This window comes from Falco cherrug, chromosome 2 (genome assembly GCF_023634085.1).
Source record: "Falco cherrug isolate bFalChe1 chromosome 2, bFalChe1.pri, whole genome shotgun sequence".
Classification (NCBI taxonomy): domain Eukaryota; kingdom Metazoa; phylum Chordata; class Aves; order Falconiformes; family Falconidae; genus Falco; species Falco cherrug.
In genome coordinates, this window is record NC_073698.1 from 106,905,972 (window position 1) to 106,921,720 (window position 15,749).

Consider the following 15,749-nt stretch of genomic DNA (forward strand, 5'->3'; position numbering starts at 1 on the left):
AAGATTAAAACATATTACTGTCTCAGAACAGAGTCAGTACACAAAACTCTATAATTTAACTTCTTTAATTTATCATAGCTGCCGGTGTTTCCAGCAGGGAAGTTGTAAAAAGATTGGAAAATACTTTAACTCATTTTTAGCAAACCTTTCCTCCTCATCCTTTCTACATTTTAATTCCTGATTATTTGCTTAGTTGCATTCCAAGATCAGAAAACAAGGTTGTCAATACTGTGTAAAAACTATCCCCGGAGAGGGTTAGAAAAATGAAACTGTTGAGAAATCACAAGACAATTGTAGACCAGCTGTTCATTGTTGCTATATATTAGGAAAATTAACCAAGTAACTTCAGACATAAAAGACACAGTAATAAAAATAACTTCCTGAAGATACCAGCTCAAACTACAAAATAATACTGCTGGTATATTTATATATGAAATCTCCCTTAAATGTTCCAGGAAAAACTACTTAAAACTAAGCCTTTGGACATACGACAGCTTTTAAGATACTGTAAAACACGAAATAAGTTAGTATCTCATGCAGTTATTAATTTTGAGAAAATGCCAAAGCCACAATAGTCCCAGCTCTACTGTTCCAAGATGAGGCTTGTAGTTCACCACTCCTGTAACTTCTGACATACTACTGTCTGGAGGTATTTGAGAAAAAAAAATATTTTACATACACTATCCTATCCTTACATATCTGACCAATTTTTAAAAGTAAATTTGAAGCTCTACAGAATCAAACTGGTGAGGTGTTTCATCTGAAATGCTCACATAGTCTACTTCAGGTGACTGGTAATTTAGGTTTTATTTGGTGTTTCCTTATGAAGACAAGAAAGTGTAGAATGAAGAATGAAGGCATAATAGGCAATTGCCTTAAATACTTGCTTTAATATTGTTTAAATTTAGAATAATTAGGCATGAAACTATTTTTTTCAGGCTTCCTTCTCCTTGTAAAAATCATAATAATATTGCATAAATGATGAGATTTAAGGAAGAAAAAAAGGACTTTGTTCTTACTTTTGAGTCTTGGATATTCTTGCTTTCAAAACACTCTCAGAAATACCCAAGAGTCTGAAGTTAGAATAAGTCTTTGAAAATGTCCTCTGTAACTACTAAGGCTACAAAGTTAAAGAGAGCGTGAAAGGAGGAGTTCTTTCATACTCATATCCAACAGCTGAAGCATTAATAAAATTATCAAATTTTGCAAGATGGATGGCAGAAGTAAAGAATTACCCAGTTTGCTGAGAGCTTGACCTTGCAAATGGCCTCCTATGCTTGTACGAAGATCTGTCAAAATCTGTATTGTCTGAAAACAAGACCTTTCTCTGTCTGAATGTAGCTTCAAAACTGGAGCATATACATACATATACATATATATATATATATATGTGCTGGCAACTTAGTATATAAGCTTTGCACAAAGAGTATTAAAAATATTTTAATTCATTATTTACCTTGAGGCTCTTATATGATTAGACTTTCCTAGGTCTACAGACATAGCGCAGAGATGCTGTATATTCCACACACATTAGAACCTATTGTTCCAAGGTTTGTATTTAATTTCAAAAGATCACAAAACCCCCTTATTTTCCTGTAATAAAGACAAAGAGAATGCTTAGTGGCAGAGCTAGTTGAAGGGAGACAGGGGTTTGGATCTTGACTTGAATATAGACAGTTGGCTGGGACCACAGTCCTGATCCACTAATGAAGGCTCGATTTCCCTTCTCTAATTGTCTCTCAATGACTAGCACACAGAGCTTTTATTCTCCATCAGCAGCTACTCCCTTTACCAAGGTGAGATCTGCATAGGAAGGGCTTGATCCACCATTACTAAGGTTGTGTTTAACTGTGTGGGTGCAGAATCTGAACCAGCGTGCACAAAATGTGTGATCAAAGTGAGGGATTATTTCTGATGATAACCTCCTGCTGGGAAAAAGCAGATATATGTGCTATAACACTGAAGAAAGTCAGTCCAGAGTAGTAAAAACCTTGGAGAGATCTACCATCCAAGTGATCCACAGGATTTAGCATAGCTGACTAGTAGCTATTACTACACAAGAAGGGAAAATGGCAATGAATTTAGGACTAGTTAAATAAAAATACGGCAAATGAAAATTTATAGACAAAGTTAATGGGTGCTCTACAGGCTTCCATTACTGACATAAACTGAAAGGAAATACCCTCTTAACAAACCAAAATGGCATTAGTTACACTGAGATTCACAAGCAATATTTTTATAATTACTTGTACTAAACTCCTTCATAGTCTTGCACACCCAAGCTGAAAAAAAGTCCTTTCGAACGAATGGCTTCATTTAAGGCCTCTCTCAAAATGTACATATTCATATAATTTTATCATTGATTAACAGAAAGGGCCCAGAAGAGCAATTATTTACTGCTAGGCATTATGAGAAATATCTCTGAAATAAATTATTTTCAATAGTGAAAACTATTAGCACATGCATTAAATTGCATTCTTCTAATAACAACACTGCCTTTTAAAGAACATTTTGCACTCACTCAGAGATACATGGAATTCTGAGTATGGATGCATGCAACCCCTAACAATTAGTCAAGAATCTGCTTTTGTTTTTCTTCTGGTTGTTAGTTATTCAGAGGCAAACTGAAAAGATTTCATCTGTATTGATTCTGTACGAAACTCACCCCTATGCACAGAAACAAGCACACATTTTTATACCATACAGGACTTCAAAATAAGAATAATATAGGAACTGCCACGTGGGATGAAACCCAAGGCCAGTACATCCAGTATGAGGTCTCTGAGAGAGGCAGGACCAGGTGCTTCAAGAAAGTTTAAGTGAAATGCAATTAATATATAGTGATTGATTTATTTTATTCTAGCTTGTGTACCTTTTGGTTTATAGTTTGTGAAGAGATCTCTGTACGTATCTGAAACCTGAGCGACGAGTCATTAGCTGAATCCTGTGGTTTTGTTCAAGCACAACACTGGCAACCAGAGTTCCTGTGTGAAAACTGTGAATCCAATTTTCACTCACAATGACTATTCCTTATAATGCACTGCCTCTGCCAGTAACTTGGTGTGCTAGAATAGTCCTAACTTGCTAAAATTTCTGAACATTTCAAAGAGGCTCAAGCACTTCTGGAGTACAAAAAACTTCTGAATTAATTTTCATGACAGTTACCAGAGCTCTTCTGGCATATACCTTAAAGATTTTTTCTCCCAAGATAGCTATTTAGAGCTCTTTATATTTCATAGAGACCTCAGATTGACTCCTTGTAATGAAAATATAAGGTACCACCAGTAGCTCAAGAGTGCATGAAATGTAGATTTAAAATGAAAGAATGAGAAATTATTATTTTTATGTTGCATTTTCTATGTCCATATAGAAAATATCTGGTCCACAATCTGTGTACTGTATGGAAATTGTGTATTAATAACTGACTCATACTTTTAGTAGGCTTTCAGTGCCTCTGAGAATACCAGTAGGTTTGCAAACTTTAAAATACAGCTTTTTGTGAAAAAGCTAATTATTGTAAGAATTGTTGTTGACCATTATCTGCAGAAAACACCATTACTGCACAATATTGCAATAGCAACCCAAAGCCTCAGTCAGTAGGCAATCATTCAGGCTCACAACATCCTTCCCCACAAACACCAACAGAACAGGGGGGTCATCACAAACATGAATAATCTTGAAAACACATTGATTCATGTTTTAAGTACATAGAGAGGTGAAAGGTGCCAAATCAGCTCGCATTTCATTACCAGTAGAAAGAATCAGCACAGTCGTCCATGCTGATCTGCTTACCATCACCTGTATACAGCCAAACCCCTTCCCTCATAGCAGACATGTTATAAGCCAGCATCCAATTAATTCTAAGAAATGTGCAGGATACATACAAAGACATTATGTCGATGCAGCAGAAGAGTGTACTTTAGCTCATTTTTCCTACTTTATGAAGGCTACGATCATCACCATTAAGGATAAAAAAGCCCATAAATGAAGCCAGGAAGGAGAGTAAACAGTTTGTAACTATGAAACTCCTTTTGGGGGTCAGATCCAGGCCTAAGCCTGGCCTTTGGACTGGTTTTCTTAAAATATGTCATTGGCAGACAGATACATTTTATCCAGAAACACAGACTAGGCAATCTTTGGGAGTGGGGGGCTGGAGTAAGAGGGTATGGACAGTATAGGAAGGAGATGGGAGAAAATAGTTTATTCACTAAAAATGCAATCTAGATGATCAGATGAATTTGACTTCATTCTTTTAATAAAACAAAACTATTTGCTCTGTTAAAGAAAGTTTTGTGGAAATCTTGCTGAATTTTATTGATTTTTGTTTCAGTAAAGTTATTAATGATATTAAAGAAAAAAAGACTGTTGAAAAATTAAATTAAATTTATTTGAGCTACAATGATTTATCTTCTCAAATTTCTCATATTGATGAATAAGCCAGTTATTATTCCAAATCAGTCTAAGCATTACAGTTTCATTACAGTTTATATCTGAAAGGGAAGTGACATAACAAGCTCTTCAGGAGACACCTTGATATAAGAAGAGGAATAGAGATAGTCAACAGAGATCCTTTTGCTAGAGCTGTTAAAATATATTATTAACAGATTTATATATTATTGATAATTATATCTTGTAATGTTTTGAATACTAAAATTAAAAAAAAATATTCAAGCCTGAATAATGAACCTTGGAAGAATGATTAATTTGGACATATTCAAGATCCAAAGAAAGAAGGCCCAGAGTTGGGGGTGGGGGTAGGGGGGTGGGGTGAAGGAAATTTCGTTCCTTGAGCATTTGCCCCTTGTCACCAACGTTTCCATAAGAAATGTTTTTGAGAACTCCTCAAGATTAACATTTGAAATCACTAGGTGATTTTTAATCAAAGATTTCCCTCCCTGCTTGCAAGTCTGTTTGCAGTCTATTTTGCAATCAAAATCCAGAAATATCAGACAAGGGAAACCCAAAAGACAGCACTAGCTGAAGTCTACCTCAATTTTTTAAAGGAAATAAACGTATTGGAAATAATGGGTTTGAAACCAATTTTCAGAAGATCCAAAGGGTAGAAATTGCTCCTTGGTGAAATGAGATCGAGAAAGCTTTCCAGGTGTTGGCGGCAGCAAGGAAAACCCCAATGATAAGAAGTTAGAATGATGAGAAGATGATTAGAGACCATGTCATCTAAAATAAAGATAAGGTTAACAGTACTGATAAAGTGTTAGAGCTATGGAACATTTCAACATAAAAGAAGGACCTACATAAGAACTCTATGTTCTCGTTTACTGTTCTGTCTGTATTTAGTTATTTTAACCAGGTCTAAGATGGGTTCAATTGAAAAGCACAGGAACTTCAAATTTAAGGCAAATCATATCTGTATACCATGAACAAAACATTCCATATGAAATAGTATCTTTAATTCATTTAGTCCACCCTTTTCTCTCCCACCAAGTTATCACATCACTCTATAAGAAGCATCAAAAACCGACTGAATTGGGTGTAGGCAATATTAAAGCTCTACTGCATGCAAATTATATTGCCCAACTCCCTCATTAAAACCCATAACAATAGAAGAGATGGCCAAAAAGGTGTTTTCTGCAAACTGTAGGTACAGCATAAAACACCAGCTGATTAAACTGGAATTCCACAGGTAAAACATACAACCCAGCCTGCCAACCTAAGCACTGTAAGAGTGTAAACTGGTGCTTCGCCTTGATTTTTTGATGCCCAGCAAACCAGATAATTAACTGCAATTTCATTCTTTTCACAATTTATTTTCATTCATTTCAGATCTACAGAAATGGTATTTATGATTTCCAAAACTATCTCCATTTCCCATCAGCCACTCAAGTGTTGCTGTGACATTCCTGTGGTGTTAAAATACCATCTTTGGAGTTCTCATCAAACAATCCTGTTTGCAATGCTGATATCATGGTAGGTAGAGCGAGACTGATAGCACTCAGTGAATAAAAGCTCAACTTGTAAAGCTTTGAAAAAATACAAATATTAATGCAAAGGCTGAGGAAACTAGGACAACAAGAGAAAAGAAGAAGGGAGGGAAATAATAAAATTAAGCACATCTGGAAAAGAAACTTTTCTAATTAAAGAGTATAGAACTCTGGAAATTTCAACACATTTTTAAAATTAGAAACTGACAGCAGCATTTTGAACATATTTATAATAGATTTTAAAAATTTGATCCAACAATGCAGAACATTGATCTCTCAGAATTAGTTGCCTCATGTGTGGAAAACATTTTCACAAAAAACCTGTGACTATGCATATTTGCTTACCGGGTCAGCTAAACAAACTTCACTGGCCTGAGCAGAATACGTTGTAAAAGAAACCTGTAAAAAAGAGAGAAAAAAAAGTTTAATTATACTTTATTTCTCTCGTGTATTTTTGATGATACATTAGTAACAACTGGTTACTAATGTATGGAACTGCAAGCAGAAAAATCATACTAAACAAAACGCTTCCTAAAATCTCTTGGGTCACTGTCTTCCCAAAGAGTTCTCACTGCAGCAAAACTGTATTTATAAACTATAGTACTAAAAGCAACAGAGATACTATACCATTCTATTCAAAAAGGATTAAAGATATCTGTTATATGGTTGGTATCAACTTTTGTGTCTTTTTATTCAAATACTAATGTACACCTATCATTATTTCCTTATACTCATAATATGTCCATTTGGTTAAGAAAAAAAAAAAAAAGAGCACGTATTTCTCAAATGTCCTTCAGGGCATGTGAATACACAGAGTTCATTTATAACATTTCACATAAATACAGTATGAAATTATTATTAATGTGATTAACACAAACATCAGAAACACATAATGTAATGCAATTAATACAAATATCGGAAAATGTCAAATGTTAGCCTGCATGTGCAACTTTTAATTTCTTCAATGAATATGGAATATGCTACAGTTGCTAACTGCTTAGTCAAACAGTATTCTTCCATGTGAACTCCTCTTCATTCTTTGTACCAACAGACATTCAAAAAGTTCAAGCATTAATACTTTGTGTTAATTTCATTGCTTAACATGTGGACTAGAGAGACATTCATGGAGTAGTATTCAAATCCTGATAGAAAAACCACAGCATTTTGCTATGCCCATACACTCTAATCATGATTGCTTTGACTTTGCTGCAAACACTGAGCAACTCAAGTTCAGCAAACCCCTTCGGAGGAATAACATGAGTTCCCTGGTGCTAAGAGATCAAGTGACAAACAGGTTACAAAAATGGGGAACGCACAACTGCAGACCGTCTCTAAAAACTTGATGTAATGAACTTCACACCTTGATGTGTGAGCTCTGCAGTAAATCAGAGGGCTGAATTTTATTTTCCAGGGCTTTAATCAACTTTGTCATGAGACTCCTTTTTCTTGTCCTGAGGTGGTCTCAGGCACCAGATAGTTTCCCTTTTCTGTTTCTGAACAAGACTCTCCTTTACTACAAACAAAATTCACCCTCAGAGATGGCCTATCCACCCACTGTCTAGATCGAGGACAGTATGAAAAAGAAGTGTGTTACCAAGTGAGGAAAGATTCCCACAGTGCATTTGCAGAGGATGGTTACATCAAGTTGTACAAGCCGTACTAGTACTGTTTGACTTTACCATTTTACCATTTCAATAATGTTACAACACAGATTTTCTTGATAAGTAAATATCTCTTCAAGGTGTTGGAATGCATAAAATCTTCAGAAATTCCTTTAGGAAGTATGATAGATACCGACCACAACCACCAGTTCCAGTGCTGGAACATGTAGATAGCACTCCTTAAGATCGGGGAATAGCTGACAGCATACCATCCTTGTCACAAACCCATACGACAGAAGGGTCATTGGCTAGTGTTTTACTAAATACTTGTTGATGGCAAGAAAACTGACTAAAGAAGCATAGTTTCAATCTTAGATTCTGAAAATGAAGTCTTAAAATGGGAAGTGTCATGTGATGTCAATGAAAGACTCTTTAAAAAGACTATGATAACACAGAAAGACAGTTCTATTACCTCTCTTCCATGCACCTGCGACAGCACTTTCTGGCATATGGAACATCAGTCCATATATGATTACTTGGCAATGTGCCTCACATTTTTCATTAAAAGGGAAGCCAGTGACCATAATGCTGAGAAATTTGGAATGAAACAACAAACAGCAAAGAGGAAGGGTACAGACAAACTACAAACCCTGTGACATCACACCAGTTATCAGCAAACCCTAGAGCGTATGCTGCTAATAAAATACAGTTTCCTCTTGGTTACATTAACATCTTTCTCGTGTAGCCAGGCTAGTTCATCTCAATTTAAAAACTGGAACTTGGGTCAAGAAATTTCGAGCCGAAACAGTCATATCCTCACCACTTCCTTAGCCACCTGCGTGTTTGTGACTTGAGAACACCTATCCCATTTCAGAAACATGGGAGTTATCTTCCTAGTCCAAACTACAGTCCTGTTGCTGGGTTTGCACCACTGGACTGCTGCAACTGTGCAGGTCACTAGATAGAACAGTTTCTCTGCTCAGATCTAATAGCAGGGAAGTTTTCAGCAGTTTAACAGCCAGAGAGTTTGAGCAAACGCAAATACAGTGAAAAGATGAGTGATGATAGGATAAAGGATAAACTGAACAGTGGTCATTGTGTGTTTGTAAGATGTGCTGTACAAGATCCTTTATTCTGAGGTTCTACACAGAAGTGGAATGAGTTTTACTAGCAAAGAAGAACAAACAAAAAACAGAAAACATAATCAGAACCCATACCACTATGCAATCAATTCGACAAAAAGCAAGAAATTCAGGAGGATATCTGTCTCTCTGTGTTTAACTAAATCCATGTTTGTCTGAGAAAGACTACCACTTTGTGCACTTGAAGTCAATGGTCTCACCAATGACTGTCCATCTACCTTCTCCTGACAGTATTGTAAGTTAAGCTTTGGATTTGAATTCCAGTTGCACCAGTTATATCCCACCATCCTCCATCACTCATGGTTAGATTGCAGAACCAAGCACACCAGAGTTGGTCCTGATGATTACATTTGTTTAACATTGGAGAGCAAACTATCTTTTCCTGTTAGACTTTTGGGTAGCCTTTGAGTAACAACATGATATGCATGAAAACTAGCAAGAGTAAGTGGGTTAATGACAGGCCGGATGCAATTTGCTTATCTTGGCCACATCTCAAAGCTGTGATGGACACCCATCCCTGCTGATACAAGGCATTGCTGCCAGCAATTTTGTATCAGCCAAAAGCTCTGAACATATGACTCTGCTCTGGGAAAAAAAAAGACATATTTTGGATCAGCAGCTCTGCTTGCTTCATTAGTATTGCCACAGCCTCTTTCAGAAAAATAATATTGGTCACCACTCCTTAGCCCACTTATCTCTGTATTCCTAAAAGAAAGTAACTTGAATTCTTTTAACTTCCAGTGAATCACAAACAAACTCTTACCCTCACTCTCAATGGAGGAACAGGCATCATGAAGAGTCTTATGGGGGAAGACAGGACTTTTTTGCTGTGACAAAGTTCAAGCAGGAAATGAAACAAGTTTCCTTTCTAGTTTGCAGAGTCTGCAGACAGAGTCACCAACTTCTTATTTTCAAACTAAGCACACATGATATAATATAAAAAGCATCAAGGTCCGAAGACAATTGTCATGCAACTCTAAAAATACAATTTTTACAGTCACTTTTCAGAGAACAGTGTTGTTATTATCTTTTTATCCTTTAAACATTTAATAGTAATCCTATTTTATGTGTATTAATTTTAAGTCACTTATAGCGAGATTTGCAAAGGTATTGATTTCAATGGGAGTTAAGGGCTAAATATCTTTATACAGAGCCACAGCCTTCATCGTATTAAATCTCTACGTTTATTGACTGCACACAAATCTTTATAAAGCAGGCATTATTCAAGAAAGAATTCAATAGCAAGAAAAAAGCCCAATTAACAAGGAATTCAATGCAATTATGGAAGTTCGGAAGTTGCCTGGGGTTTTGTTTGCCTGCAAGTCATTGGGGAAAGATGAAAAGGGAAGAGTTTGTTTCATCCCACTTCCAAAGTATTATTTTCACTTCAGCTCCACATTATTAATTTTTAAAACCTGAAGTATTAGGGCTTGTACAAAGTCACAGGTTAGGAACAAAGATGCCATTAACTGGGCTTCTGGGGGATCTTTATTTTGCAACACTCAGTTAGTGAGAGTTAGCCCTATCAATAGCTACAAGCAACAGACTGGGGTGCTTGTCCATCGCTCTTGGATGTTTGTAGGTAATTAAACTGGCTTTTCTGACACTAGTCCTGTAGATGTTAGTCAGGTCAGCACAAATAATGTTGGAATGTACATTTTAATGCCTGAATGTCTTACCTCCAATCCCACAACCATTTCTGTGAAAAAAAGGAAAAGAAGAAAGAACTGAGGGCCAACAGAAATAGGCACTGCCTAATTAAATTAAGGATTTTTTTAAGTACTAAAAATCATGTTATTATTATTAACTTTGTTTATTGTTCATTATATATAATAATTACATTTATTTATTATATATTTTTATTATATAACATTTAATTTTAATTATATATAATATAAATTAAATTTTAAATTATTTATTTTTATTATAAGTAATAAAAAATGGCACTGTAAATCTTCCAGCTAATAATGTAAAGTTGACAGATAAAAGAAACCTATCAGTCTATACACTTGTGTAAGGGACACTGGAAAAGTTGGTGGGACAGAGAATCACAGCAGAATGGCTTTCTGATAGCATCAAGGCATTTCAGGCCAGCATATATTTCATTGCACAGTGGTTTTATGGCCTTTTTAAGTAAAATGCTGTGATGGGCTTCATACATCTTCTTACACCAGCTAAATACTTGGCTGGTTGTAGACACAACAATGAATGTGTCCAGGGAGTTTTGAAAGCCGCAAACTCCTGCCTTCCAGCATGCACCTGTTTTTACCACTGTGTCAGTTACCCACAGCTCTCTGGCTTGGAATCAGGTTTCTGTTATCCAGGTGGATTCAGATATATCATAGTACATCATCACTCTTGGAGGGGATGGGGGACAGAGATTTTTTTTTTTTTTATGTCTTTATCCCTAACACTTTCCTAGAAAGCAACCAGTTGAGCCAAACAAGGGTTCCCAGGGCAACCCCAATATTCCTAGGACACTGATGGCTCTACACAACATGCAGTGACACAAGGCAGAGACAGTGGTTTCTCCAATTCAGACCTCCTGGGAGGCATTCCATAAAATGGAAACACGGCTGAATAAAGTGGAGGATGTTTAGTCCTTGCAATGACTGTGGCAGGGCTGGAGCTGAATGCTACCAGCAGTGAAAGCAGACTCCAGCTAGGTGGCTGTAAAGATAGTCTTCACTGTGGCAGCACCTGAGTGTCTAGGAGAGACCCCTGCCACCCCAACACTGAAGTCCTATCTAAACTGATTCCTCTCACTCAGTGAGCAAAGCTCTGGTAGACTTACTTACACTGTTTACAATAGAAGTAATGCAACAAACATGCAAGAGCTTGCACTGCTCAGCAGCACACACTCCTACCCTCACAATGGAATGACAGCATGTTTGTAAAATGACCCCATTATGCAGCTAAAACAAAATGAAAGTTCTATTATTTGGCACAGAATTTGACAGTGTAAAGCAAGCTAAAAAAGTGTTAACTCAAAATCATGTGTTTTTCAAAAGCAAAAGTATATATTTCAGGAGGAAAAGAGTACTAATATTGCAGATGGTAAGTAAAAAATGCATGCATAAACAGCCAACAGAATCCTCTAAATTTTATTGAAAATGTTGGGAGTTCTTTGGACTCCGATATTTTAAGAAATTCCTTTTACCATGCATATTTCAAGCTGAGCAGAGTTATTCAGAAAACACTGAAAAGAAGTCCTGAAGAAGTTATCTACTAGTACCTCAGACACCACTAAAACTAACTGGAGATTTTTGAGGAGGGAAAAGGTGTTCATGGTGTTTTCTGCATTTCATGTACATAAGTACAACTATAACCAAACTTTCTTTCTTTCTCAAGTGTTTGCATGAACAAACACAAACTAGAGGGAATTTCTTGATGTAGAATTTTTATTATTTTTTTGTAATTTTTATTTTGTGGACAGTTTTGTCTCAGAAATGCAACACAGAAAATAAAACAAACACTTTATTAAATTAACTTCAAGGTTCTTGCAAATATTGACTGATTTTGGGGTGAGAACTTAACACTTCTCCCTACAGCAAGTTTTATTCTACTTTGTAAGGCTTCAAGTTCAGTTCTCAAATTAGGGGTGAAATTAGACTCAAATATTGGCTCTGCTAGTTGCAGTCAGACCCCTACAACAATATCAAAGTAACGGCCAATGTATCAAAACAATACTTACATAACTATTTTCATTTTGTTCATAGTAGTTTCACTCACTGCTAAAAAAGGACAAAGTTTTTAAAGTAAAAGTCTTTTTTCTCCTAAAATACTTAAAATAGGATTGATTAGGGATTATATTATTTAATGGCTCTGACCATTACAGTGGAAAAAGAGAGAAGTAAAAGCTCCACTGCATCTGGAGGAGGATCAGAAGGCACATCCACAATGCCCACACAGCCACCATCCCCTGCAGCTCACTCCCCATGACAACTACTATGTGAGGCACCTGGAGCAGATCTACAGCCAGGTCATCATGCTGGGAATCACCCAAGAAGCCTCTTTATTTCCCTTTAATAGGCAAAAAGCAGACTTCTGCCTCTCTGTTGCTCCCTGCAGCTTTGTTGCCAGGGTCCAAAGTGTCTTCTTGTGGAGATCAAATCCCACATCCACATCTGAAGGCTTGCAATAGGCAAAGACACCCTACATACCTCTTCCAGACCCACAGGTAGGGACAAGTACAACAGGGTGCTTCACCTTCTATTTTGCTGAGTGACTGTGAATGCTGTTGTTTTTAAAAAAAATTACCATGACACTGGCCCCTGCTATGAACTGTTTTATATGCCAGAGCATTCAAACGCAGTGATGCTCTGCACTTAGAATCCATGCAGCATAAAGCTGGATGCACTGTGGAATACACAATGCTGCACAGGAGCAATAGCTAACAAACTGATCTTAGATACCTCACTGTAGGTGCAGAGCAACTCCATTAAATCATAAAACAGAAAAAACCCCGCATCTTGCTCAGCCCCTGCTCATTACATTACCATTTCTTTTTGATTAAAACAGAAAAGCAGTATGCATTACACTAGTTATTTACCTAGTAGAATAACTTGTTTAAGATTTTTGGCATTATTTCAGTTGAGCTTTGTAATTTGTCTTGTAACATTTTTTAAAACACCACATGAATAGAAAACTGTATTTCAAAGAACTGCAAAGCCACAAGTTACATAACAATGGCTGCAAAGTGGAATCCATTTCAACTCATAATAGGTATAATTAGCATAACAGAAATTAATCACATTATATTTCAGTGCATCTTTAAAATGTTCCAGATGCTTTATGCTTTCAATACTTCATTTTTATTTACTTAAATTCTTATTAAACAAGGTTTGTAAGGAACAGTACATAGACCTGACAGCTAAACACCAAATTGCTCATTTTTTTTACTGTTGTGACTAAACAGGAGAAAATTATATTCTGTTTGCTGCTCAGCCCCTCAAACAAATAAAAAAAAAAAACAAAACAACAAACCCTGAGCTAACAAACCTATCCAAATATAGTGCTTTACAGAAGGTGAGATGAGATGACATGTTGCTCTGTTCTTCGTTTTTTCCCTATGAAACTGCATGTTCTTAGCAAAGAAAATAAAACCATAAAACAAAGTAAAACCTCTAATCCCTGAGATTCTTGAAGATAGTCTTCTATGAATATTACATCTTCTAAATCAAGTCTGAAACTCTCTGTGCTTACACTTTGTCCTAAAGATTATTTTCTACTGTAAAATATTGGTATCTTCCTAGATAAATTCCAGTTCATCCTTCCTGGTACAGCTTCAGTATTCCCACTGCTTTCCTTTTGTTGCTTATGTTATCCCTAAGTATTTTTCCACATAAGCCACATCCACCACCCATAACTGATTTTTACATCAGGAACCTGTTGCCTACATGGCCAAACACTTACCTACAATGCACTTTTCACTATCCTGACTAAGAAAAAAGCCGTGGTTTCATTGCTCATGTGAGAGCCTGGCTCATTGCATGCAGCCAGCCTGAGGTCTTCTCCTGGGGCCTGATACAGACAACTGAAGCTAGTGGAATCTACCACACCACCATGACCTCTGCCTTTAACCTTGAAAAAGCTATGTTATCTCTATAGCACCCTTCTTTTCTCTGGTAACAGAGTCAGATTCCTTTCAGAGGTTTTTTTGCTGGAAAGAAGTGTTTCAATAATTATTATTCCTCTGACTATTCTAATACAGAAATTTTCCCACACAAAATGTTTTTCTTAGCTGCAAACTCTGAATCTTCTGATTTTTGATCCTTCTGTGATCTCCCCTGTCTGTACAACTTCATCCACAACCCTAGTCTTTTTCATTAGTCAAATACAATCAATTGACATCTCTATTCCAGTAGCTGCTACTGTCACTCTCTTCCATTTCTCTTCTCCAGCATATTCTCCCTCTCCTTTTACAACTCCTCAGTTATGTGTGGAGCTATATAATATATCAAGAGAAAAATCCTTCTGTTGTTATTTTCTATTGCCTCATTTTTCTTCCATTTTTTTTTTTCTGGTTCCTGTATGTCCAACCTCCATGAAGAAGTCTGACTTCTAGAAATACTCCCTCTTATAAAGTACTTGCTTCTGTTGTCCTCCACTGCCTCCTCTCTCAATAGAAAATTTGATAAGGCAGCTTTCCCTTGTTCCCTGGCATCTCACTGGGCCAAGCATTTTGATTGTTTTCTACGTAGGCCATGTCCAGCCACAGCCCAGAGAACTGTCTTTGGCCAAGAAGTGTCTCTTGTTTCTGACAGACACAAGTGCAGTTCAGTACACTGCTGATCTTTCCATCCTCTTAGCTGTGTTGGTTCCCCAGTCTTCCAATTTACACCGGAGAAAACTATTAAGAAAGTCTTTGGCCCATGGAGACAGCATCTCCACATTCCAGCCTAAACAGCCCTTTGAGGTACTTAGACAAGCTTCATTACTGAATAATCCAAGCACTTAACAAGCTTTAGGTATTTATCCCGCAACAGCCCTGTAAGAGATCCCTATTTATGCCTGACATGGAACTGAGGCATAGGAAAACTACTTATGCTGCTTAACTACGGGATATCTGTGATAACTCAGGAACCAAAGCTAAGTCTCTGATAACCCAGACTAGAATGTTAATCTACAGACTTATTCCTCCCACCTTCTAAATGATAAGGGTTCAGCCAATCTTCTGTATTTTTTCCCCCTGCTGCCCTTCGAGTGATCTGTGCATAGATGAGCTATTTTGGCTGGCTTCAAAGCAGTGGAGTGTCTTTCCCTCCTGCTATATAACTTTTGCTAGAACCTGTTTAAGCATTTGTATTTTGTTGCATGTAGCACTTACAATTTTAGTCTTTGATACAATAATAATTGATGTCTCTATAGCTATGACTAGATGCAGTTAAAGAAAAAGCAACAGAAGAAGGGGGAGAAGAAAGGAATGTGTTATGTGTGGCTTCTGTACAGAATTACAAAGCAACTGTGAAATCTATGCTATTTCCAGTACCATCTTCTTTCCTCTAATTCTGACTGTCTTTTGTACTAGTTAAAGCTGTGTGGTTTATTTTTATGTGAAAAAG

General features: G+C 36.7%; 1 long non-coding RNA gene across 4 annotated transcripts in view; it reads right to left on the reverse strand.

Annotated features, from left to right (window-relative positions):
- Positions 1–15,749, reverse strand: part of LOC114017804 (uncharacterized) — a 332,083-nt gene that overhangs the window by 58,521 nt on the left and 257,813 nt on the right. For all 4 annotated transcript variants that reach the window (XR_003563064.2, XR_003563062.2, XR_003563063.2 and 1 more), the window contains one exon: positions 6,288–6,341. This is a non-coding gene — a long non-coding RNA (uncharacterized LOC114017804). The remainder of the gene's footprint in view (positions 1–6,287; positions 6,342–15,749) is intronic.